The following is a 24,769-nucleotide window of genomic DNA, read 5'->3' as shown; positions in this document are numbered from 1 at the left end:
CCACATTTCTTATCTGATTAACTCAGCCGCTTTAGTGATCTCCTACCTTCCGCTATTACAATGATTACACTATTACTTCTATTAAACTATGTGAGTTATATTTCAGATACTATAAAATTAACAATTTTAAAGTATGCATTCAGTGATTTCCAGGATATTCCCAATGTTTTGCAATCATCACTATTATTTAAATATATAATGTTGTCCTTACCTTAAAATAATTCCACCTATTAATATTCAATCCCGGCTTCACTTTTTCCTAAGCTTAAACCATGGTTTTTATAATGTAACAAACAACCATATATTATTTTCTTCTTCTTCTCTTTTGCATATCTTCTTCTACCATACTTTCTTGTTCAGAGTCTTAGTACACCCTACAACTTCAGAGGTTTTGCTCTCTTTGTTGTTTCAAGAAATTTGCTCAAATCTGCTTTGAGTTTATACTATTCACCTGCTTATAAATGAACCCACCATCCTTATCCTTCTGACTTAAAAATAAAATCACTAGATTTTGTCACTACTTTACATTAAAGCCGAAATATAAGTTCCATCAGTACATGGATTTTTCTCTTTTGTTAGGTGAACTGGCATTAACAATACCTGATATATTCGCAGTTGATTTGATCCTTTTATTTTTCTTATTTATTTATTTTTTTTGTTTGTGGCAGGTGGGTAAATTGTGATTAAATCTTGTTCTGTTGCTCAACCTGGAGTGGCAGGATCTCGGTTCACTGCAACCTCTGCGTCTCAGGTTCAAGCAATTCTCCTGCATCGGCCAGCAGAGTAGCTGGGACCACAGTCACCCACCAGTCCAAATGGCAGTATTTTTTTTATTATTTTTTAACATTTTTAGTACACATGGGTTTCATGATGTTGCCTAGGCTGGTCTCAAACTCCTCACTTTGAAAGAAATACATTACATAGATAAGGCAATGCATACTGAGTTTTTATATTATAAAACTGTTTTGTTCATTAATAATACTTTACTTTGAAAGTATATTTTCATTTGGAAAAAAATTAGCACATGATTTTTTTTGCTTGCTTTTGATCAACTAGTTGAACATTTGGTAGCCATCACATATATATTTAAAACCATTTATGTCCATGTCCTTCACCCACTTTTTGATGGGGTTGTTTGTTTTTTTCTTGTAAATTTGTTTGAGTTCATTGTAGATTCTGGATATTAGCCCTTTGTCAGATGAGTAGGTTGCAAACATTTTCTCCCATTTTGTAGGTTGCCTGTTCACTCTGATGGTAGTTTCTTTTGCTGTGCAGAAGCTCTTTAGTTTAATTAGATCCCATTTGTCAATTTTGGCTTTTGTTGCCATTGCTTTTGGTGTTTTAGACATGAAGTCCTTGCCCATGCCTATGTCCTGAATGGTAATGCCTAGGTTTTCTTCTAGGGTTTTTATGGTTTTAGGTCTAACATTTAAGTCTTTAATCCATCATGAATTAATTTTTGTATAAGGTGTAAGGAAGGGATCCAGTTTCAGCTTTCTACATATGGCTAGCCAGTTTTCCAGGCACCATTTATTAAGTAGGGAATCCTTTCCCCATTGCTTGTTTTTCTCAGGTTTGTCAAAGATCAGATAGTTGTAGATATGTGGCCTTATTTCTGAGGACTCTGTTCTGTTCCACTGATCTATATCTCTGTTTTGGTACCAGTACCATGCTTTTTGGTTACTGTAGCCTTGTAGTATAGGTTGAAGTCAGCCAGCATGATGCCTCCAGCTTTGTTCTTTTGGCTTAGGATTAACTTGGCGATGCGAGCTCTTTTTTGGTTCCATATGAACTTTAAAGTAGTTTTTTCCAATTCTGTGAAGACAGTCATTGGTATCTTGATGGGGATGGCATTGAATCTATAAATTACCTTGGGCAGTATGGCCATTTTCAGGATATTGATTCTTCCAACCCATGAGCATGGAATGTTCTTCCATTTGTTTGTATCTTCTTTTATTTCCTTGAGCAGCAGTTTGTAGTTCTCCTTGAAGAGGTCCTTCACATCCCTTGTAAGTTGGATTCCTAGGTATTTTATTCTCTTTGAAGCCATTGTGAATGGGAATTCACTCATGATTTGGCTCTCTGTTTGTCTGTTATTGGTGTATAAGAATGCTTGTGATTTTTGTACATTGATTTTGTGTCCTGAGACTTTGCTGAAGTTGCTTATCAGCTTAAGGAGATTTTGGGCTGAGACGATGGGGTTTTCTAGATATACAATCATGTCATCTGCAAACAGGGACAATTTGACTTCCTCTTTTCCTAATTGAATACCCTTTATTTCCTTCTCCTGCCTAATTGCCCCGGCCAGAACTTCCAACACTATGTTGAATAGGAGTGGCGAGAGAGGGCATCCCTGTCTTGTGCCAGTTTTCAAAGGGAATGCTTCCAGTTTTTGCCCATTCAGTATGATATTGGCTGTGGGTTTGTCATAGATAGCTCTTATTATTTTGAGATATGTCCCATCAATACCTAATTTATTGAATGTTTTCAGCATGAAGCGTTGTTGAATTTTGTCAAAGGGCTTTTCTGCATCTATTGAGAGAATCATGTGGTTTTTGTCTTTGGTTCTGTTTATATGCTGGATTATATTTGTTGATTTGCATATATGGAACCAGCCTTGCATCCCAGGGATGAAGCCCACTTGATCATGGTGGATAAGCTTTTTGATGTGCTGCTGGATTTGGTTTGCCAGTATTTTATTGAGGATTTTCGCATCAATGTTCATCAAGCATATTGGTCTAAAATTCTCTTTTTTGGTTGTGTCTCTGCCTGGCTTTGGTATCAGGATGATGCTGGCCTCATAAAATGACTTAGGGAGGTTTCCCTCTTTTTCTATTGATTGGAATAGTTTCAGAAGGAATGGTATCAGTTCCTCCTTGTACCTCTGGTAGAATTTGGCTGTGAATCCATCTGGTCCTGGACTCTTTTTTGTTGGTAAGCTATTGATTATTGCGACAATTTCAGAGCCTGTTATTGGTCTATTCAGAGAGTCAACTTCTTCCTGGTTTAGTCTTGGGAGGGTGTATGTGTCAAGGAATTTATCCATTTCTTCAGGATTTTCTAGTTTATTTGTGTAGCGGTGAACAGACACTTCTCAAAACAATACATTTATGCAGCCAAAAAACACATGAAAAAATACTCACCATCACTGGCCATCAGTGAAATGCAAATCAAAACCACAGTGAGATACCATCTCACACCAGTTAGAATGGCAATCACGAAAAAGTCAGGAAACAACAGGTGCTGGAGAGGATGTGGAGAAATAGGAACACTTTTACACTGTTGGTGGGACTGCAAAGTAGTTCAACCATTTGGAAGTCAGTGTGGTGATTCCTCAGGAATCTAGAACTAGAAATACCATTTGACCCAGCCATCCCATTACTGCGTATATACCCAAAGGACTATAAATCATGCTGCTATAAAGACACATGCACAAGTATGTTTATTGTGGTATTATTCACAATAGGAACAACTTGGAACCAACACACATGTTCAACAACGATAGACTGGATTAAGAAAATGTGGCACATATGTGCCATGGAATACTACGCAGCCATGAAAAATGATGAGTTCATGTCCTTTGTAGGGACATGGATGAAATTGGAAATCATCATTCTTAGTAAACTGTTGCAAGGACAAATAACCAAATACCACATATTCTCACTCATAGGTGGGAATTGAACAATGAGAACTCATGGACACAGGAAGGGGAACATCACACACTGGGGACTGTTGTGGGGTTGGGGGGGAGGGAGGGATAGCATTAGGAGATATACCTAATGCTAAATGATGAGCTAATGGGTGCAGCACACCAGCATGGCACATGTATACATATGTAACTAACCTGCACATTGTGCACATGTACCCTAAAACTTGAAGTATAATAATAATAAAATAAAATAAAAAATAAATAAAACCATTTATGTCAGACAATAGTAAATTAAAAAAATATGTATTTCTTAAGTGCTCCCTTATATTTGGTGTTGGTAACCAAATTAGGTTTTATTGAATCATGTGTTAAAAAATACTGAAACCTCAGAGTAATGGGAAGCCAAAGTTAGCGGTATTATATGTTTATATTTAAAATGTATGCATTAAAAATATTTTCATAACCCAAGCCTTAAAATTGCTTAATGTTATTTTAGTTAAAGTATAAGAGAAGTATGGCTTTAAAAATCATAATGTGAGAAGAGAACTTTTGAGTGCATTTTATGACTTCTAAATGTCCACATCATGCCAAAAAAGTAAGTAGCAATGTTAAAATCTTACACAGAACTGAAACTCAGTGTGGGAGGTAATATCAGTAAGTTAACGAATGATAACAAAATTTAGTTTATTTCAAGAGAAAAGTGAAGGTTAGAATACAATTAACAATAGCATTCTGTACAGATCTTTTATTGGAAAATGTGAAATTATATTCATATATATTTTTCTTTGGGTGACTATATTTTCTACCACATTGTAGGAGTTTCAACTAAACTCACTCCTTAAAAGATCCGATCTTTGTCTTGTGGGATCTATGTAGAGAGAAGCATTTCCTTTTTAAAAACTCATTTTGTTAATTTATTTAACAACTGAATTGGCATAGTTTATATATATATTCTAAAGAGATTTTTTTTAAACAAACACTTTTTTTAACAAATAGATGTAATATCATTAAAATACAGAACTAAGCGGTCCATAGTTAAAAATCTGTATGGTCACTCTATTTGTTGTTAATATGAAAATTCAAAGTGTTCTTTCAAAATGACTGTGTTGATGCTGTGTTGATGAGTTTTTGTTAATATTAATTTGTCAGTTGATGGAAATAAGAGTGGGCAGAATTATTATTTTCATAGTACAAGCATTATTTTTTCTTCTTATCTCAGGTTGTGAAGCACTTTTTGAATGGGAATATCTGCTCCCTCTTATATCTCACCCACCAGAAAATCTCGTGGGACTTCAAAATGCTGGTACTTTTTATCACATGAATTCTGTGATCCAGCAGCCAGATATATATGTGTGTGTGTGTGTTTGTGTGTGTATATATATTCCAATGGAGACAGTATTCTTGCAATTGAATGCATAAGTGAAAATGCAGACAATGATTTCATGAAGATGAGAAGCAGAACAGTGAGGTAAATTCTAATTATTAATTACTATTACTTTGAAGATTCTGATAGCAGCTACTGTTTTTATCTCTGAAATTATTTTACTTTAAAAGAATTATGTGGGAATTACTTTTCATAATATGGCTAAAACCTCTGAGATACTATCACTGACATATTTATATTGTCTGTGTATCATAAGATGTGCTTCTATTTAAATTCTCTAATATTTTCCTCAAATGCGAGGTTTTCCTGCTAAAGAAAAAAAATTATTCTTCAAATTATGCTATGTGAACTTGTAAAAAATATTAGTTAAGAATTATCATCAAACTGCCTATGAAAAGTATTCATTTGAAAATAAAGCAGTGAAAAAGTTAAGTTATACTGATAGATCACCAGTTTAGGGTATACCTCCAAATAAGTGAATATGGAATACCTGAATTTTGCTGTTTATACTCAAACTCTTTATTATTGTTATTATATTTTTACTTTTCTGTATAGATATTGATAGAAACTAAATTTAAAAATTAGAATATTTTAACTGTAGTAAATGATTCTCCTAGAATTTCTTCATTTTTTTCCTTTCGGTGGGCAGAAATAGTTTGTCTTTCAGCTACTAGTTTCTGAGCACTTATCATTTATAGGATTACAAAACACACACTTTCTTTCTCTTTTCTAGATCCAGTAAATTACATCATCCAAACATCGCGGTCACGGTAGCTTTACTTTTAGTAGAGTCTTCATATGGGATGTTCACCAATACCTGGTTAACAGCCACTATTGGAAGAAAAAATTGTAATGTAAGTTCTGGTACTATAGCCCATATGACCCCTAGGGTGTTGAATTTAACACATATAGAGATGGTTAATCACACCAGTAAGAAGCAAATGAAACAGACAGAATATAAAATTGCAAATTAGGTATCTTACCTTCTTTGTATTTGGTTGCTTATGCTTTATGTTGTCTCGGCAACGTACTGAGGCATGTATATCTGCCTTGTTTCTTTTTCTGTGCAATCAGCTTCTCCAGGCCAGGAACTGGATATTATTTACTTCTTTGTCACAAACCTAAGACAAAATGAAAAACACAGAAATGTCTTAGATACTTGTAAACAAACTGTATTTTGCTTTATGGCTACAATCATGTTTTGACTATTGGAGCTTCTGTCTATGCTCCCCTTCCTTCCACAACTACGGTTAATAGATATACTTACTGAGTGTTAATAATTCTGATTTCACCATGTAAATCATCTTATCTAATTTGGAAAACACATTATTCTCAAAAGAAGATACTGAATCCTAGAAAGACTAAGTAACTTATTCCCCCAAAAGTTACTTATTCCCCAAAAGTTACTCATGGCAGAGGACTCACTTGTCTTTACTCCTGCCTACTTGTTCAAACTTTACTATATTACTTCCAGTGTATGTTATTATTTTATTACTCTTTTATAATAACTTTTCTGTGAACTCAATTATAATAGCCCATGTTTGAAATAAGCAATAATAGTGAAAATTAAAAAATAAAGTACTTTGAAAATTAGGAGTATAAAAAATATATCATTTTATTCAGTAACTTTTGGTATTGGTTGCAACTTCTTTCCTTACATTTGTAAAGTTAAATTAGTGCATTACTGATTTCTTTTGGTCTTTAATGTTGATCCCCAAGATAATTTACTAGAATATTTTTATTAATTTGAAGACAAATCAGAGTTAAGTAAGACAGGAGGTAGAAAAGAGTACAATATTAGTGTCCTAAGACACCTTCAAGACATCTTTGTTCATTTAGCTATTTTCAAACTACAGTCCTATATACCCAAAGAATTTTGGTAACAATTAAGGTAAATTTTAAGTGAGTGATTATTTCAGTTTTATAAAAACCTCAATACATTAACTGAACATTACTCAGAAAAAGGCTTCCTATAAGGGACATTATATTAAGTGAAATTAGCCAGGAAATATAAGGGACAAGGATTGCATGTTTTTATTCATATGTGAGAAATAACAAAGTTGATCTCATGAAGGTAGAGAATAGAATGACAGTTTATTATAGGCTGCGAAAGACATTGAGCAAGAAAATAAGTGAGTCAGTTAATGGATAAAAAACACAATTAGAAGGAATAGGTTTTAAAGTTTGTGTAGGAAGGATATTATAGGTATGAATAATTTCTTGTAGATTTAAAAATAACTAGAAATTTAGATTCGGAATGTTCTTTAAACAAATATGTCATATATGTCAAATTACTAATATACCAATTACTAATATGCCATTTAAACATTTGGTCATTTCTCGTTGTGTGCATGTATACAAATAGTAGTTCTACTTTGTAAATATGTAAAATTATAATGCACCAATTTAAAAACAATAAATGGTGGTCTATTTAAATAAGAAATTTCACTAAAGCTGGCCATTTCTGAATTGTAAAAAGTTCTTTCTCTCTACACATTGGGTCTTTGTGATCCAAATTCTGATTTTAGAAGTACTTGCAACATGTTCTTGGGCACAGTGAGGCCATGGCAGAAAACCCACACATGCCCCTCTTCAGCATTAGCTGGAAATTGTGGTCCAGGCATTCCTGGATGCCATGAAACAATATGTGCCATTGGAAAGATAATTACTAGCTTGTCTTGCTTTGGTATTGAGACTGCTTCTTTGACGGAAGACCGTAAAATAATTATAAAATTTGGAACACCCATAAGGTGTTGGGCATATTAAGAAAACAGTTTAATGAGGAAGTGCTCAGAAGACTTCCAAAATAACATAAAAGGTGGCTTTATAGAGTACAGTGTTAACAGGGAAGTGCAAGGAGGTGCTTATCCTGTTCAAGGGCAAGTCTGGTATTTTCTAGCATCAAATTTGGAACAACCACAGGAATTACTGGATCCCACTCTTACACGGGCAATGCCCTTTGAAGAGCTCCCTATTGACTACAACAACCTGCTTGGTTGATGAATGACAGTTTCAATGTGGATGAACAATATCCTGTTGGCAGGCTTTCACAGAGACCAGAAATAAAAAAGACCAGTTGAAGATGGAATGAGCAAATTAGCTCAATGATTGAACTGCATGCTGTTTTTTCTTAAATGAAGGATTAAAACTTTAAACTATTATTTTATAAAGACAATTGTCTGAATGCATGAGTAGTAAGTAATAATGAATGTCCTGGCCACATGAACAGTAGAAAACTGGACTTTCAAGCAGATGCCAGTATGTGACACTTGTACTTTCAATGGCCGAGTGACATCCTGACATCTGCATAATATTAAAAATTTAAGACGTACATTAAAGAAGGACATGTTGATTTCCATTTGAAGTATCCTCTCCAGGATGATTGGGAGGTGATTGGAACCAGGACAACATGATGTATTTACTTGAGGTGGCAAACTTATAGAGGTGCAGCAGTAATGCAGAAATAGGATTAATCTACACATATTTCTCTTGTACTCTCTAAGGAACAGAAATTCCAAAATCTAAGTCTAGGCCAGAAGAGAAATGTATATGGCAAATAACAATAGGCCAAATAGGAAGGGCCATAACATAGTTGGATTAAAATGTACAAATATCAGTAGCCCTGATAGTGTATTTATGGGTCTTGACTAATGTAGACTGCATTTTGCATTCATAGTGGTCAATGATAATGCTTATATACTATAAAGAGATTTAAAATCATAGTATATTCTAACCAATTTGAACAAACCAATTACTGTTCCTCAAGCTACGCAACACACTTCATATCCTATTGTTTCCAACAATGGGCATAGAGATATTACATGAAATTTTAAAAAAATATGAATTTTTTTAAAATCAGAAGGCATTTATATCTTCAGTGAACACTACATATAAGAACAAAAGCTTTAAAATAATATAGAAATAAACTAGGAGACTTACTGATTTCGAGGAAAATTGTGACCGGCTATCAAAGCAGTCAGAAATCTTGGCGCAATGGTACTTCAAAGTATGTGGATTCTGATAATATGCACTTCCTGGGATTAGATGAAACCAAATTTTAGAAGCATCACTTAATAAATTCTACCACAACAGTGCCCCAAGCACAAAATACAACCTACCATGCTCCACACATTGTGACATATGAAACTTGTGCAGATTTGTTTTAATATTTTAGAATTTCTATTAAAAATATATCCATATTCTTTATCTTAACAAGAAATTAAACTATCAAACATTAAATGGAAAGAAAATGTAGAATGAAAATATCCTTGTTTTTTTACATTTTTCCCGTTTTATATTTTTTTTTCTGGTGATAAAATAAGGTTTCTGAGCAATACAGCTGTTACTCTGGGCACCTGCTGTAATTTAGGTAATTCCATTTCTTGGCTACATGAACTTGATGAGAAGTCATGCTAAATGTTACAAGAAGAGCTTTAAATGATTAACCTGGCCAGGTGCAATGGCTAACAATCTGTAATCCCCGCACTTTGAGAGGCTGAGGTGGGTGGATTGTGAGGTCAGGAGATCCAGACCACCCTGGCCAACACAGTGAAACCCTTTCTCTACCAAAAATACAAAATTAGCCAGGTGTGGTGATGCATGATTCTAATCCCAGCTACTTGGGAGGATAAAGCAGGAGAATAGCTGGAATTCAGAAGGTGGAAGTTGTAGTGAGCCAAGATCGCAAACATTGCACTTCAGCCCAGACAACAGAGCAAAACTCTATCAAAAGAAAAAAGAAAGGAAGGAAGGAAGGGAGGAAAGAAAAAAGGAAGGTAGGAAAAAAGGAAGGAAGAAGGAAGGAAGGAAGGAAGGAATGTGGGACGGAAGGAAGGAAGGAAAGAAGGAAGGAAATGAAACAAGGAAAGAAAGAAAGAAAGAGAGAAAGAAAGGAAAGAAAAGAAAAGAAAAAAAGAAAGAAAAAGGAAAGTGAAAAGAAAACTACCTTACTTATGTTGTGGCTAATCTTCCTAGAATATTTTAACAAAAACATTTGTTTCAACTTAGAAGTACCTAATGCTAGATGACAAGTTAGTGGGTGCAGTGCCCCAGCATGGCACATGTATACATATGTAACTAACCTGCACAATGTGCACATGTACCCTAAAACTTAAAGTATAATCAAAAAAAAAGAAGTGCTTATAAATGGTTCTTGTTTATATTTTTGGTCAGTATTTTTTTTAAGTACACTTTGTATTACAGCTGTTAAAATTGTTAATTTTTACTCCCACTGGATTTTGAGAAAATCTAAATAAGTTGCTTTATGCTCTTATTGAAATATCACACATTTTTTTATGAACTAGGACAAGGTAGTACCTAATTACAAAAAAAAAATCACAAGGGTAAAATAAAACATGACCCCACTTAAACTATTCTTCTGATCATCTTGTCAAAGCTGTCCTAGATAATTTTTTCTTAATTTGCAGTCACAGCTGATACGTTACAAAATATGTAAGAAAATAATAATTGAAGACTACATAAGTAAAGCATCAAAATAAGTTTGAAAAAGAAAATTATTATTATTATTTTTATTTTACCTGTTGATACATAGAGCCTGTTGAATGAGGATATAATGGAGCATCTTCTGTTGGACAGGTCTTATGCCCATCTAAGACATCTTGGTCATCTGGCTCGAAATTCTAAATATTTAACAAGATTGACAATTTGATTATAAAAGTAACTTTGTACCTTATATTATATTTTCTTCATTTAGAATAAACTTTTAAGAAATGTAAGAAAGCTGACATCTATAACATATTTACAATTCCTGCAAATGATTTATAATAGAGGGGAAAATCTGAATTATTTTAGCTACATCATTTTTACACCATTTCACACAAGTTGTTTCCAAAAGGAAACTTACTTTTTAAGAACAAACAAACCAATGTTAATCATTTAACAAAATAAAGATTTTCAGGGCAAGATTAATACATAAACATTGGCTTACACATTTAAAAATTACTCGTCTTTTTCCCAGATTTATATGCTGCCCTGTGGAGGCTTCCCCCCACCCCCTTATCTAGACAAAGTTCTCAAGCATTTGCAAATGTCATCCTAACACTATTTGATCTTTCTAAGAAATAACCACTTGCTGTTTTATTGTTTCGTACTGGAGGAGACCAATTTCTGTAGACATACTGAATTGTTTCCAGTATATGGCCTTCTTTCACCTTTCTATATACACTAAACGAGTCAATTTTCTTTTCTTTTCTTTTTTTTCCACATGAAAGCACAAACACAGTCCTTCGCTTCCACAAATTATGCAGCTGAGTTTCCCACATTTGGGGAAATCTCAGGGGTCAGCACATCTGGAGTGCAATAAATCAGCCTTTCCCTGAGAAAGCCACCTTTGTGATCATGTTGTCTCCCCTGGCAGAGAAGTTTCCATTTTCTTTTTAAGACTTCCATTAGCCTTCAAAAGAAAACACAAATATAAATGTAATAGAATTTAGAATAATTTCCAGTATCAGCTTAAAATGTTAATTTCAATCATCCATGATTACTGTCTTCTAAAAAAGTTCAAATTCTGACACAGGCTTCTACAAAATTATAAGAAAAAACACTATGGTAAACAATGAAATAACTGCTAAATAAAGCTACCATACATTTTATGCACTGATATGCTCATTTTTGATAGTGACTCTTATGGCACCCTATTGTATCTAACAGCCTTTCCCAGCCTTCTGGAATTTTATTATGTGGTCTAAGAGCTTTAAAAATAAGCAGATGAAAATAATTTATTATATATAGTAGTAGCTAATATTTCATTGCCTATTATGTGCCATTCAGAACAAGTGTTTGAGGTAATCTAATTAATATTAGAGTTAGTTTCCTAAGCGGGTAACCTTAGTAAATCCATTTAACAAATACAAAAATTACAGTTAGGAGAAATACTTTGCCAGTTATTACAGATTTAGCCAGTTGAAGGGCTAGCTAGCAATCTGACTCAAATATCTGACCTCTTGACATGTTACCAATTTAAAATGTTTTGCTAAATATACTATCCATGCATTACTATAAGTGAATTAAACACAGTAATGCTATATTACTTTTCATAGTTCCATTTGTTATTCTATACTTAGGATTATGCTCTGTGGCACAGGCTGGACTACAGTGAGAAGATGATAGCTCATAGCTCAATGAGGCCTCACACTCCAATGTTCAAGGAATATTCCTGCCTCAGCCTTCCAACTACTTTGGATTAGAGAAATGCACCACCATGTCCAACTCACCTCATTATTTTTACTAAATATGAGCAGTCTTTTATGACTACCTTTTTTAAGAAAAACAAAACTTACTTGGTGTTCACTCATTTTTCAGGGACATTTTAGAAGGTAAAGCAAGAATCCTGTGATTATAAAACAGCAATATTAATTGGCAGTGCAAAATTGATTTCAATTCTGTTAATATAAGAACACACACGATGGGTAAAGGAATTTTCAATGGCAACAATAAAATTTGCCTGATTTGCTAATGATCAGTCATTTTCTTTCAGAGCTGGCTAAAATGCAACATATTTACATTGCTTAGTGTTTACTGTTTACTGTCTACTGTTATACTGCTTACTGTCTACTGTTCTTAGGAGTCAATTTTAAAAGTTGCAAAAAAATGGCTTCTGTCTTTTTTCTCATTACCATGACAAAAAAATAAAATAGTTTTTTTCTCTCTAGCATGTATCTTACTTAATATAATTATATTATATTCCAAGTCAGAGACCAGGGTTTTTCTTTTTGCCATAGGAGCATTTATAATATAAATTTCTTTGGAAAAGGTAATTTTAGTAATCTAATTATTTAACGTAAAGAATAACACGAATAGGCTTCCTGTTATACTTATAGTACACATTTCACTATCTTATTCTCTTAAAAATTATAATAAAGGGAAAATCATGTCACTTGCCACATTATCAATAGTATCAAAAGTTTTCATGTGCAATTTGGATTAATATTATCTTTGCCTGTATTGTTATCTACTGCCTTGAACGGTGCTTGGTACACAGCAGATGCTGATATATATCTGTTGAATACCGCCTGTTGAATAGACTAAATGTTCATTACACAAACCATTTCAAACTTAATAAGGAGAATAATAAATTAATACATGAGTCCCATATTAATCCACATAATTGATTTTCCACGTTAACCCAACATGTATACCTTTACGGTAATCACATCCTTTGATGAGAAGAGGCTAAGATGTGATTTAGCCTTACTTTAGAGCAAATAAAAGAAGTTACATGGTAAACAATATATGACTACAAATAATTTTTAAAATGGCATAAATTAAATTCAATTGATAGGAACTCTTAATGTCATTCACAACATTAATTAATCTGCTTGAAATCTATGATGGTGGACAAAAGAAGAATTAGAAAATTTTCATTGTTAAAATCTAATATTTCAGTTGTTTACAATTTAAGATGATCATTTGCCTTTAATCATTGTGTTCCACAGCTTTATAATAACTTTAGTTTATTATCAGGTTTTCAGTGTGCTTATTATAATGTCTACTGAGTGAAAATTTTGTGTGTTTGTGGGGGTGTGTGTACAGAGTTTCCAGATATATAGTATGATTTGTTTCTAGAATCCTATAACAACAAAACTTTGAATCTCCTGGTAGAGTTGGGCAACTAATTCTGGTGCAATTCTTAGGCTTCTTTTACTGCAGATGATACAACTAAGAGTTCTAGAATAATGCTAAAGATCAGTTTTTAGAATAAGCACAGTTCTTTAAAATTATCATTTTTCTCAAAATCAGTCTGGCCAAGATTGTGAAACCCCATCTCTTCTAAATATAAAAAAATTACCTAGGCGTGGTGGTGGGCGCTTGTAATCCTAGCTACTCAGGAGGCTGATGCAGAGAATTGCTTGAACCCAGGAGGTGGAGGTTTCGGTGAGCTGAGATTCTGCTCCTGCACTCCAGCCTGAGTGAGAGAGTGAGACTCCTTCTCACACACACACATCATCATAGTAATAATAATAATGATAATAAAACTCTTCTCTGACATACTAATTAAACTAACTACTTAGAGGCTATGGATTGCTTTTGGATAAGTTAATATTATCTACCATGATAACATTAAATTAAAAAAAAATTCCATTCTAGGACATACCTTTCTGTGACTCTTTTTCATTATTACATCTGTGGTAACACATGTATCCTTTTAGATGATTCCAGATTGTGGACATATGTATCCAACTCCCCATTACAATTTTTTATTTGGTGTCCCATATGTTTCTAAAATGCAATCCACTCAAAGAGGTTCTATTTTTTCTATCAGTAAATTGCATTACTATTCCCACAACTTATCAAATCACACCCAGGACATAGGTGTTAACATCTCTTTCCTGCTCCACTTCCTCAAATCTCCAATTACGAACACCTGGCTATCCTAACTCATAAAGAGCTCATAAATTTGTCTACACATATGTTCTACATTGCTAGTTTTTCTATTATGGAGCACCCACAATCTTTTTCTACAGATAATTTTGAATACTTCCTTACTGTGGTCTATTGTGGAACTTTCTATTTTATAGCTAATGACATGCTACTAATATATGCCTTTTGTGATCCTCTAGTGGTTTATCATGTTACACTGAATATCTCACATGATTGCTAAAAAGCCAAGTTATGTCAATACTAAGTCTGTACCCATTCGCTACTTAAAAAAAAAAGCTTAACAAAGTAGCCCTTTTCTACTGCAAGATGCTTTTTACTCTTCAAATCTGTCACATACTCCCTATAGTAGGCAGGAGAGCACTTTGTATTTCTCTTGTTTATTATGATGCTTTGTAGCCCACCTGGGCTGTTAGTTCAGTACTGTATTTTCAAAATCATAATTAAGACAGATTCAAAATACTTTATCTGAAATGCAAAAAGCTCAATTAAGCAAGGCTTTTAAAACTAAGATTCTTATGCAACTCAATTTCCGATGCAAAAAAGACTTAATTGAGGGAAGCTACTTAAGCCTTCATTCATGTACCCTTCACCCTTAAAGGGAACATCCATTGCTTTTATAGAAGCGTTAGTATGTTTGACTCTTGGGTACTTTTGGGAGCCTTACAGGGAATGATATACAATGTGATGCAAATGTAATGACTCAGTTTTCTCAAATCCAAAAATTCCTAAAACCTAAAACATACTACCTAAATGCCTTAAGATGTATAAATGTATATTGAACCTTGGCAATTAAATTTAAACTTATGTTATATCATAAACCAACCGTGTGTTGTGTATGAGAAACTAAAATCTCAAGTTAAATTGAGCAAAACAAAAATTTTGTGAGTTCTTAAGTTTCATAATTTTAAATTTAAAATAAATATTGTATTTGTGTTTCTATAATGTATGCTTCTACTCTACTAGAAGTATCCCAGCATCTCAGATGTAGTCAGACTAGGCTGAGAAAAAGAAAGCAGAGATGGTCAGAGCAGGAAGAGGAAAGGGTAAAATTTATTTCCTCCTGAAGGTATATATTAATAATAAAAATACACTTTCATTACAGGAATGTGTGACCATAGAACTTAGTTTTAGATAGTAAAATATTTGTGATTCTAACAAGTTACTTAAAATGATCTGCTAATTGTCTGAATCATCATATAAATGTGACCTAATATTTATCAATATCAGGGAGATATTAACTAGTAATTAAATTCTAGCTATATCCAAAAATTAGTAATTTTTGAAAAGTTGCACTAACACCTGAATTGCTGATATTCAAATTGGACAACAGCATCTGTAATAAATTTCCCTTCTTTTCACTCATAAAAATGACATAAAATAACACTGAAAACACTACAAATATTTTTGTCGTACATTTCTGACAATCTATCCATGCCTTTAGTACTACTGTGCAATAGGTTGATGTGAGAAAAATCAGGCTACCCTAAGAGAGCTTTACTGAATATCACATTTCTTAATTTATGCTAACATCAACAAAAAATGTAAGTGAATTATTTATTTACAGTACCACTAAATTTCTTTTACTTTATTTTAACAAAAACATACATATATGGTAAGTTTCTCATAGAAGTCATTTTTAAATCTGAAAAGCAAAACAACCACTTGGGATCCCTTAAGGATATGGATTCCTTTTCAAGGTTCTAGAAATTCTGATTTAGATAGTGTGGATATGACCTGGAAGCCAGTACTTTTCAAAAAGCAACATTAAGAGATAACATTGGCTGGGCACGGTGATCCAAGTCTGTAATCACAGTACTTTGGGAGGGCGAGGTGTGCGGATCACAAGGTCAGGAGATTGAGACCATCTTGGCTAACATGGTGAATCCCTGTCTCTACCAAAGTATGAAAAAAGTTATACATATATATATGTGTGTGTGTGTGTGTGTGTGTGTGTGTGTGTGTACATACACACACACAAAAATGTGTATATATATACATATATATATATATATATATATATATATATATATATATATATATGTATATTGGTCAGGCAGGTTGCAGTGAAATGAGATCATGCCCCTGCACTCCAGCCTGGCCAGAGAGTTAGACTCAATCTCAAAAAAAAAAAATACAAAAGAAAAAGATAACATCAAGAGGTCACCAATCAGGCACAATATCTAATCTTAAAGGTTACCAGAAAAATGAAACAAGTGCATTAATATAAATTACCTGAGAATACACGAAATACATTAAAGTTACACAGATTTGCAATGCATTTTGATGTGTATATGTGTACATGTACATGGAATATTGCTTGTACATTAGGACACTTTACATGTTATAACTTGATTAAAATGTGCTTCTCATTTAATATATAAAAATAAAATAAATATAAAATAATAAAATAAAATAAAATATAAAATAAAATAAAAATAAAAATAAAAACATAATTGATATAAAATTATGAAAATATCTTACCTGAGCTTGCATACATTACAAACAAATATATTTCTGTAAATATAAACCCTATGCTCTGAATCTTTTCTTCTCAGGAGATCAAATACTGCTCTTAGTAACTGACCACTCTTGCTAAAGTTGTTACATTTCTCTGAAAAGCAATTATTCATTGGTGTAATATAATCAAGATTTAAAAACAACTTCTATTTGAATAATGAGTCCTGTTCTCATAAACAGCAAACATCTCACAAAGAAAATTATGAAGTACAATTCCTCTTTGAGAGAAAAAATGAAGAGCTGTGGTAAATTTTATTGCAGATGTTGTATGCTGTTATAATTAAAACAAAAACAACAACACTTCCACAACTTCAAAAGAATAATTTAAGCCATGCAGTTATTTATATTATCACTAATTTTAATTTTATGTTACAGGTTTTTTTTTTTAACTAAAATATATTTCAATTTAACCATTAGAAAAGGACATTTTAAAAAATATAAACCTCAGGGATTTCCTAAGTAACTGTGTATATTCAATACACAAAATCACTTAATCTTGTTTTTCAGAGAGTGCAGAAATCAGTATTCATTAGCATAAAATAATTTTTAGAACTCACAGGTGTTGTATTGTAAGCATGCATTTGTGTATGGAAAATACATCACTTAGAGTCATATAAGTTTGCTGATTTGAATTTGCAGACAACAGAATTTACTTGTAAGTATTTAATTACTCCAAAAAACAAAACAGAAATAATAGCTGTACAATTACCTGACTAGAAGTGATAGAGCAGGAGCACCTTCATCTTGAACCAACACCATCACTTTAACATCCAGTTCTCTTTTTAGCCTCATGCATTTCAAGGAAATCACTTCTCTCCTAACTACAAATAACAAGCACATTCCTTTCCCTTCAGGTGCACTAAGATAGGGAAGCTAGAAGCAGACATGGGGGATACGCCTGCAACTCCAGAAAGATGTACAAAAACAGAAAAGGAACTCTCTCCCTCAGATAACCACAACAAAGAGACACAGAGGCAGTGCAAGCCTCTGATAAACTCTCCGAGACTGAATGATGAAAAATTCTTAATCTGTTAGTGTGTGGCTCTGACTTAACCTGGCTAGCCACCCCTCTCAGATTGATTCAAAATAAACCTGTCTGTGTTGACTGTCAAGTCACCATTCAGGTTTCTCTCCTCTTTCTTTACTTCTTACATTGGGTGCTGAAATCCAGGACCGGTGTTGGGGGCAGAGGCTCCCTTGCATCCCAGGAAGCTGTGGGCAATGGCAGTTTACCCTAAGTTAACTCGTGGATCCTGAGAGTCTCTGGCCACATGCCCTATCTTTTCTCTCATTTTACTCTTAAAGAGATTTGTGTGAGAAGGACAACTGACCTGAAGGGAACTGCAAGGCTCAGGTCAGGGCTCTAAAACCCTCAAGTCTCAGGAATCCACCTCTGAGCACCAACAACAGTTATTTCACTTCCTAACACTGGCTCCCTCTTTCCTCTTCTCTCTCTCTCTCCATCTCTCTCATTATCTTACTCTCTCTTCCTCATGTGGCTCCAGTCTGGGAGTCCCTTTGCCAATTCCAACTGGAACATCCAACAACACTAATTCAGCCATCTGGCAAGATCTACCTCTTCCTGGTTTTCTCCTTGTACTGGAGAAAGTCTGGCCTGCTGTCCATTTCCTTGAAAGACCAATGGGACTAAGCTAGAGGAAATCTTGGGGACACACAGTGCTTTCTCAGCATAACTGTCCTCTTTCAGAAAGAGGATTCGTGGTTTCTGTCTATTGTCTGGGGACATCTAGAAGAAAACAGATCTTTTTCAAAGTAGCTTTATAGCAAATCCAGCTTCCCAGAAATTCTAATAGTTAAATATGTGAATGTACAAATATATCATTCACTTGTACCCATGGAAAAGAATATATCATTCACTTGTACCCGTGGAAAAGGTTTAATGTTACTGCCATTTACAGGAAAAACAAACAAACAAAAAATAACAGGTTTTACATTAAATTTAAAAATTGCTAAAAGTTACATTATAACACATAATTGAAGGTGCTAAACATAAATTATCATGCAAGCTGTATAAAACTGGTTTGGCCAGACACAGAGCTAGCTTGAAAAGTTATTTTTTTTCATACCCCATTGACACCTGTAATGCCAGGAAGACAGAACCGTTCACTCCCTTGAAAGGGAGGTGAATCCAGGGAGCCAAGAGGTCTAGCACAGCGGATGCCTTCCCCATGGAGCCCAGCAAGCTAAAATCTACTGCCTTGAAATTCTTGCTGCCAGCACAGTAGTCTTAAGTCAACCTGAAGTGCTTGAGATTGGTGGGGACAGGGACGTCAAACAGTACTGAGGCTTGAGTAGGTGGTTTTCCCTTCAGAGTGTAAACAAAGCCACTGGGAAGTCACCACACCTCAGCAAAGCTACTGTAGCCAGATTGCCTCCCTAGATTCCTCCTCTCTGGTCAGGGCATCTCTGAATGAATGGCAGCAGCCCCAGTTAGGGGTTTGTAGATAAAACTCCCATCTCCCTGAAACAGAGCACCTGGGGGATAGGGTAGCTGTAGGCACAGCTTCAGCAGACTTAAACCTTCCTACCTGCTGGCTCTGAAGAGAGGTGCAGATTTCCAACAGACTACTTCCTCAAGTGGGTCCATGAAGCCCATGCCTCTTGGCTGGGAGACTCCTCCCTGCAGGGATCCACAGACACTTCATACAGGAGTGCTCTGGCTGGCACCTGGCAGGTGCCCCTGTGGGAGGAAGCTTTCAGAGGAAGGAATAGGCAGCAATCTTTGCTTTTCTGCACCCTCTGATAGTGAAACACAGGCAAAAATGGTCAGAAGTGGACCTCCAGCAAAGTCCAGCACACCTGCAGCAGAGGAGCCTGACTGTTGGAAGGAAAACTCATAACAGAAAGGCATCTACTAAAAGGATTTCCACACACGCACACATAAAAAACTATTCAAAAGTAACAAACATCAAAGAACAAAGGTACATAACACACGAAGATGTAAAAAAAACAGCACAAAATGGCTGAAAATTCCAAAAACAAGAAAGTCTCTTCTCCTCCAAAGGATCACAACTCCTCATCAGCAAGAAAACAAAACTGAATAGAGAATGTGTTTTAGGAATAGACAGAAGTAGGCTTCAGAATGTGGGTAATAAAAACTCTTCTGAGAAAAGGAGAATGTTCTAACCCAATGCCAGGAAGCTAAGAACCTCAAAAAAAAGGTCAGGGAAATTGATAACTGGAATAACCAGTTTAGAGAAAAACATAAATCAAAAACACAGCAAAAAGACTGCGGAAAGATACACAATTATCACTTGCCAAATTGATCAAGTGGAAGAAAGATATCAAAGACTGAAGATCAACTTTTTGAAATAAAGCATAAAGAAAATGTCAGAGAAAAAGGAATGAAAAGGAACAAACAACATGTCCAAGAAACACGTGCCTATGTGAAAAGATGAAACCTACTTGGTTTGCTTGTTTGTTTGTTTGAGATGGAGTCTTGCTTGCCCTGTCATCCAAGCTGGAGTGCATGTCTGCAATCTCAGCTCACTGCAACCTCCTCCTCTCGGATTCAAGGGATTCTCCTGCCTCAGCCTCCTGCGTAGCTGAGATTACAGGCACACACTACCACCCCTGGTTAATTTTTGTATTTTTAGTAGAACGGGGTTTCAGCCTGTTTTTCATGTTGGTCTCAAGCTCCTGATCTCATGATCTGCCCACCTTGGCCTCCCAAAGTGCTGGGATTACAGGCATGAACCAACGTGCCTAGCTTAAACATGGCTCTTCTTTTTGGCTCAGATATAACTATAAAGTTTCCTGCTCTCTCAACACTAACCTCCATTACCTTTGTCATAAACATACTCCCTAAGGTATAAATCTTGCTGTATCAGAAACATACACTCTTTGGTCTCTTATCCATCTCTAACAAACAGTAGTGGAGCTTACTATGAGCAGAGAGGGGCTTATCATAGATTCGCTGTTCATAACAAGAGCTTTGATGTCACATTTCAGCTAAAGTACCAGCTTCACAGTCAATTGTGACCTGATAAAGGGGAAGAGTGAGCCCTTTTTAGTTGTTTCAGAGAATCATGGTAGTACAGTAGCCCACACATGGCTATATACTCAGTAAACAACAAGTCTTATTTTTAGTTATTCTGTAGTTCTATGTATGTTATTTCAGTTAAATGCTGATATTCAGCCAGGCACGGTGGCTCACGCCTGTAATCCCAGCACTTTGGGAGGCCGAGGCGGGTGGATCACGAGGTCAGGAAATCAAGACCATCCTGTCTAACACTGTGAAACCCCGTCTCTAATAAAAATACAAAAAAATTAGCCAGGCGTGGTGGCAGGTGCCTGTTGTCCCAGCTAATCAGAAGGCTGAGGCAGGAGAATAGTGTGAATCTGGGAGGCAGAGCTTGCAGTGAGCCGAGATAATGCCACTGCACTCCAGCCTGGGCAACAGAGCGAGACTCCGTCTCAAAAAAAAAAAAAAAAAAAAAAGAAAAATAAATAAAGCTGATATTCATACACTCATATAAATGAATAGGTAGGCAAAAAGGAATGTTATGGTGCCTTTTTATTTTCAAGGGTTCTTGAAGCTCTTGTGATTAACAGTGCCAGGAAATTCATCACTTTTTAAAGTAGTTCTTTTCGGAGATGGTGTGGTTGGGAGGAGTTCACTTAGGAACAGATAAGTAACTAATAAGTTTGGCACTCAGCTGTTCCATGCAATAGATGTGGAATTTTAAAATAAGATTTGAAAGGGATGGACATTTTGTTACCATACAGATTTGTGACATGGCAGGTCAGGAGAGATTCCAAAGCCTGAGGACGCCATTTTACAGAGGTTCTGACAGTTCTCTGCTTATTTTTAGTATCAATGATTTAGGAAGCTTCCAGAACTTAAGTAATTGGAAAGAACCTGAGAGATTTCCTTTTGTAGTTCTGCATTCCAAGACTGGCATAAACAAAAGGCAGGTGTTTATAGAAGAACACCTGCATTATGCAGGAAGGACAGTGACTACCCTTACTTTGTAACAAGTGCAAAAGATGCCACAAATGTGGCAGCAGCCTTTGAAGATGGGGTTCAAAAAAGCTTCATCCCCAAGGGGCACCTGTAAGATGCCAGCCAGTGCTCTGCTGTATGAGGTGTCTGTCAGCCCTTACTGGGATGTGTCTCCAAGTCATAATACACAGAGGTCAGGGATCCACTTGAGAAGACAGTCTGACCATTAGCAGAGCTGGATCGCTGTGATGGGAGGTCCGCTGCTCTCTTCAGAGTCATCAGACAGGGATGTTGAAGTCTGCTGAAGCTGCATCCATAGCTGCCCCTTCCCACAGATGCTCTGTCCCAGGGAGAGGGGGGATTTATTTATAAGCCCCTGATTGGGGCTACTGTCATTTTTACAAAAATGCCCTACCCAGAGAGGAAAAATCTGGCAATCTGAACACATCAGCCTTGCTGGGCTGCAGTTGACTTCACTAGTTCAAACTTCCCTGCAGCTTTGTTTACACCATGAGGATATAAGGGCCTACTCAAGCCTGAGCAATGGCGGATGCCCCTCCCCGCCGCCAAGTTCTAGTGTCCCGGGTCGATCTCAGACTGCTGCTGTGCTCGCAAAAAAGATATTTATTTGACATCTTGGCATCAGGGCTTTCAAAACCACTGGAGGATTTCTCTTCTTCATCTATTATGTTTTAAAATCATTCTACTTTGATTTCTCAGGAACTTGAACAGTTTCCTGTTAGCCCCATAGCCACTGCAGCCAGGTCCCAATGTAGCAGCACAACCTCAGCTCCAAGGCTGTCCCCAACCCAGCTGCCTGCATCTGTAGCTTCCAGGGCAGGGGAAAAGATTCCAGCCTCTTGTTTTTTTGAGAAATAAAATTGTTGTCTTAATTTCATTTTTACATGGTTTATTGCTAGTGAATAGAAATAGAATTTGTGGCTGGGTGCAGTGGCTCACATCTGTAATCTCAGCACTTTAGGAAGCCAAGGCGGGCACACCAGCTGAGGTCAGGACTTTGAGACCAGCCTGACCAACATGGAGAAATCCAGTCTCTACTAGAAATGCAAAATTAGCCATGCATGGTGCGGCATGTCTGAATCGCAGCTACTCAGGAGGCTGAGGCAGGATGACCACTCAAACCCAGGAAATGGAGGTTGCGGTGAGCAAAGATCATGCCATTGCATTCCACCCTGGGCAACAATAGCATAACGCCATAAAAAAGAAAAAAAATATTTCGTTTGTTGAAATTTTGTCCTGTTGTTTTGCTTAATTTGTTTACTAGATTTTATAATTTCTAGATGGTTCCTCATGGTTTTCTGTGTATGAGATCTGTGAGTAGTTTTACTTTTCTCTTTTACATATGAATGATTGTGTGTGTGTGTGTAAATATACATATATGAGTATATATATATAATTGATCTACTGTGACTTCTAGTAAGGGGTTTAATACAGTTGAGAATCAGTGCAGTGTTCCTCATCTTAAAGCCTTGGTTACCAACAGTTTAGATGATTGTTATGGGTTTTGCATAAAGACGTTTTAACACTTGAAAAAAATTTGAACCACAGTTTATTGGGTTTTTAATTGTTAAATATGCTGTCTTTACTTTCTGTAAAAGTCGAGACAAACATGGTTCCATCATTTGATTTACATAATATATTGAAAAGGGATGGCATTAGAATGGTAAAAATTCTTTGATTTTCTGAGAAAATTTCTTAAATATTGTGGTCTATAATGTCTTTGCTGTGTAAAAAATTCCATATACTATTATTTGGTTAAAGATTATGATGTCTATAATTATCAGATTCAGTAATATTTAGTTTTTTGTGCTGGTGATATCATATGTTTAATTCAATACTCACTTGGGCTTAGAAAGAGGTATGACTGCTTGTATTCTTATGGGTATAAGGGGTTAGAGGTTAGAGTCATAGAGGATGTATTTAAAGATTTTTAAGCATAATGGGGTAACCTTAAGGATAGGATAGAAACGGAGGATTTGGATATGTTTTACAATTGCAGAACAACTTCAGTATTAGACTGAGGGTTAGCGCTGGACTTGAGATAAGATTTAGTGCTGTGGTAGGATTATGGTTGCAGTTAGAGTTAAGATTAGGGTTATGGGCTAGGGTTAGGGTTGACTTTAGGGTTAGGGGTCATAATCAGGGTTAGAGGTTAGGTTTGGGGTTGGGTTATGCTTAGGTTTAGCATAAAAAGATAGGCTTACAGTTAGAGGTTAGGAATTAGGATTATGGCCAAGTTTAGGGTTGGTGTTAAGGGTTAGCGTGAGGGTAAGGGTTAGAGTGTTAGTGTTAGGTTTCAGTGTTTGGGTTAGTGTTTAGCATTAGGATGGGGCTTATGGTTATATTCAGTGTTAGGGTTCAGGGTTCAGGGTTAGGGTTTAGGGTTATTGTTAAGGTTAATGTTCATCATTTTTGGTTAGATGTTGGTGTTAGTGTTGGACATACAGTTAGGGCTTTGGATTTAGGTTTGGCATGAGAGTGCTGGGTTTGTTTTGAGGTTGAGGTTAGTGGTCATGATTAGGGTTACACTTAGGGTTGGTTTGCAGTTTAGGACTAGGGTTAGGGTTTAGTGTCAGGGTTTTGCTTATTGTTAGGGTTAGGGGTTAGCATTTATGATTAGTGTTGGTATTACAGTTTTTCTAGAGTCGGGGGCTAAAATTAGGTTTAGGTTTAGGGTTTAGGTTTAATTATGGTTACAGGTTTTGCTTTAGGTCTAGGGTTACTGTTAACAGTTAGGGTTTATGATTTATGGTTAAGGATATGATTAGGTTCAGTGTTTTGGGTAAGAGTTATTTTTGGGTTTAGTACCAAGGTTAAGATTATGTTAGGATTA

At 35.5% G+C, this 24,769-nt stretch overlaps 1 non-coding gene and 2 pseudogenes across 1 annotated transcript; 1 reads left to right on the top strand and 2 right to left on the bottom strand.

Annotated features, from left to right (window-relative positions):
* LOC129530359 (testis-specific XK-related protein, Y-linked-like) overlaps positions 1–18,511 on the bottom strand; it is a 31,643-nt pseudogene extending 13,132 nt beyond the window's left edge.
* Positions 11,254–11,417, bottom strand: LOC129530437 (U1 spliceosomal RNA). The gene has a single exon (XR_008675825.1). It is a non-coding gene; the product is annotated as a U1 spliceosomal RNA (small nuclear RNA).
* Positions 18,512–19,732: 1,221 nt separating the features above from the next.
* LOC129530358 (ras-related protein Rab-9A-like) lies at positions 19,733–22,030 on the top strand (annotated as a pseudogene).
* The last annotated feature ends 2,739 nt before the right edge of the window (positions 22,031–24,769 follow it).

Source organism: Gorilla gorilla, chromosome Y (assembly GCF_029281585.2).
Source record: "Gorilla gorilla gorilla isolate KB3781 chromosome Y, NHGRI_mGorGor1-v2.1_pri, whole genome shotgun sequence".
In the NCBI taxonomy this organism is placed as follows: Eukaryota; Metazoa; Chordata; class Mammalia; order Primates; family Hominidae; genus Gorilla; species Gorilla gorilla.
Note: the sequence above shows the minus strand (reverse complement) of the source record. Positions and strands in the feature narration are given on the sequence as shown.